We start from the raw sequence: 2,938 nt of genomic DNA on the forward strand, positions 1-2,938 counted from the left end.
CCTACATCCTCCCTCCAGCCTCCCTCCAGCCGTCCTCCATCCTTCCTACATCCTCCCTCCAGCCTCCCTCCAGCCGTCCTCCATCCTTCCTACCTCCTAGCTTCACTTCACGGGAGCCACCAGCTTCATTTGGGGAGAGGTGCTTATTTCCTTGATGAGGAGTCATGTAGGAGGTTGCTACAGGGTGTGTGCGTGAAATAGATGATAAGAGAATAAACCGGAGGAGTCAGGTGACTTCCCCCCTGGGATCAGCCCACTTCTTCAATGGCTCCGCCTGCAGGAGGGCCCAGGAGGTGCAGGGGTCTATCAGCACAGGTGTGGCGGGTTTGATCCCAGCTGTTGCCTCTGGTTGGGTCGGATGTCTGTGCAAACTCAGTCAGCGTGTGTGTGTGTGTGTGTGTGTGTGTGTGTGGGGGCGAGTAATCCTATGGTTGGTGGGTCACCTGGAGGAGGGGAGCTGATTCCTCCATGTAGAGGAGGAAACAGGTGACAAGATACGACCGCCCAAACCACGTGACAGTCTGGCGATGGGGTGGAGCGATGACAGTGGGGTGAATGGGAAATCTTCAAATCGAGAGAAAAATAAGAGAAAAAGGCAAAACATAGACTTTAAAAAGGTGGATTTAATGTTCTCCTGACGCCAGGACGCAGGCCAACAGCGACCAGAAAAACTGGACAAGAATAAAACCTCTGATTTGGAGAAATTAGGAATGCAGAAGGAATGTTTCAGGCCTGTTGGGAACGACGTGAGCTCTGGCGTCCACTGAACTTGACAGCTATAAACATTTCCATGGCAACAGTGAGTTCCACCAACCAGAGATGTCTCTGATACACATTAGGATTGTGGGTAGTGAAGTTCTTCTCTGAAAGATCACAAATAAAAAGAGTTTTTCTGAGAGAAAGCTGATGTCGTATGAGCTCAAGGCTTCTACGAGAGCAGGTGCCATCCTGCTGTATCGCTACGGCTGATAGTCACTCCTCGTATGGAGGACGTGACGGGCATCATTCCTCCCTGAACCCCACCGTTGAGCTCTGTAGGGACCGAACAGACATGACAACTGCCTGCTCATATTTGAGGTAACGTGAGGGTCACTGCTTGCTTTCATCCAGAAATGACTTTGCTGCCCTGTAACGACATCTCAGTTGCACCACGACTCCCTGATGTCTCTGCGAATCACAAATATTAGTGTTGGAATGATTCTGGTGTGCAGCACGGCGGCTGTAATCGGAGCCGAGGCTGCGCGAGGCTGCAAGGTTGATGGATCACTATCCTGCTCCGGCGGCTCGCTGGTTCCCATCATGGATCACGATCTGGCTGTGCTCTCATTATGGGCTCCTTCATGGACCAGTGTCTCGCTACGCTGCAGAAACATCAATGGCAACTCACAGAAACAAACACCACACAAAATGAGCTCTTTAGAAGATGCTCCTTCCAGCTCCCTCTATCAGTTTCTCTCTCTTTCTGCCCTCTAATCAGCCATCAGAGAGAGAGAGTGTGTGTGTGTGTGTGTGTGTGTGTCCTCTGCACCCACAGCCACTGCAGTCCTCCACAGTTTCACCTCCCCCAGCACTCACCTCCGCCATCGTGCAGATTCACATTCACTCACCTCTGCCACCCCCCCCCCCACTCCCACCCACATGCCCTCTCCTCTGGCAGACCTACATAATTATTTTCTCCGGGAGACAAGCTCGCGTGGCCGTCTATCTTTAATTACAATCGAGCAAAAGGGGGCTTTGACTGGAGGGACCAGACGAGCAGCTTTGATGTTGTCTGCTCTCTGCAAATGGCAGAAAGTTCAGGTCAGCCACCTCCAGACCACACAGCAGCATCAGCTCGCCGTCAGGGATGTAGAACACGATATCTTTGTCCTCAGAAAATTGCGTGAACTGGGGTTATTTTGTGGGTGATGATGACATCAGCGGAACAATGGCCAGCATGCTGTTCTGCTCAGAAAGTAGATTCCAGTCAGGCCATCTGCATGCTTTGATCCCCAATGCCAACAAGGACTTTGTTCTTTTGGTAGAAACACTGGCTGCAGGGATGCAGGCGTGTGTGTGTGTGTGTGTGTGTGTGTGTGTGTGTGTGTGTGTGTGAGAGAGAGAGAGAGAGAGAGAGAGAGAGAGAGCACTTGTGCTGTATGTTGGCCTGTGTGCTTTTGACAAGTGTCTTCACTGGATACTGAACATACTGCACATAGAATTAACCCTTTCCTGTCACTGTGAGATTTAGATCACCTATAGTTTCATATATGGTGGAGCACCGCAGGAATGAGGTGTTGTTGTAGTCCAGCAGGAAGTGACCATCCATCCATTTTCTAATTTTATTAAATTCAATGATGCCTGTCTTACTTATAAGATTCTGCTTGCCCCCCCGGTGCTTTTATAACACAGAAACATCTACCGCCAGGCCTACCAGGAGAGGGGGCCGTGTCGTTCCCGACAGAAGGACGGCCTCTGGTCAGGCAGCCTCTCGGTGAGAGCTCCTCACACCTGGAACATTCTTCCTTGGGGAGCCTGACACCTGCCTTCGTTGAAAACAACTTTAAAACTGTGGTTGAGAGATGGTCGAGTGTGTGAGCGTCTGCTCTGAAACTGGCATGTATTTGTATTGTCATTGTATGTACTGTCATGTATTGTATTGTAATATATAGCATGCGATGTATTTTGTAAGTAGGCATCATACTGTTTTGAATGTATTTTAATTATTGTAGCGCTCGTCACCTGCACCAGAGACGACAGGTGAAAATTGTATACAGAAATGTTTATTCGTGTGTGCTGGCTCTATATAATAAACCAACAAACAAACAAGTGCCACTTATCCGTTAAAGGTCATAGGGGGTGGAGCCTAACCCAGCTGACATTGGGTGAGAGGCGGGGGTTCACCCTGGACGGGTCACCAGTTGGTCGCAGGGCCATCAGGAGCAGTCAGGGCAGGGGT

This window comes from Aulostomus chinensis, chromosome 6, assembly GCF_037954235.1.
Source record: "Aulostomus chinensis isolate RoL2024-O1b breed Wild chromosome 6, RoL_Achi_v1.0, whole genome shotgun sequence".
NCBI classification, from domain to species: Eukaryota; Metazoa; Chordata; class Actinopteri; order Syngnathiformes; family Aulostomidae; genus Aulostomus; species Aulostomus chinensis.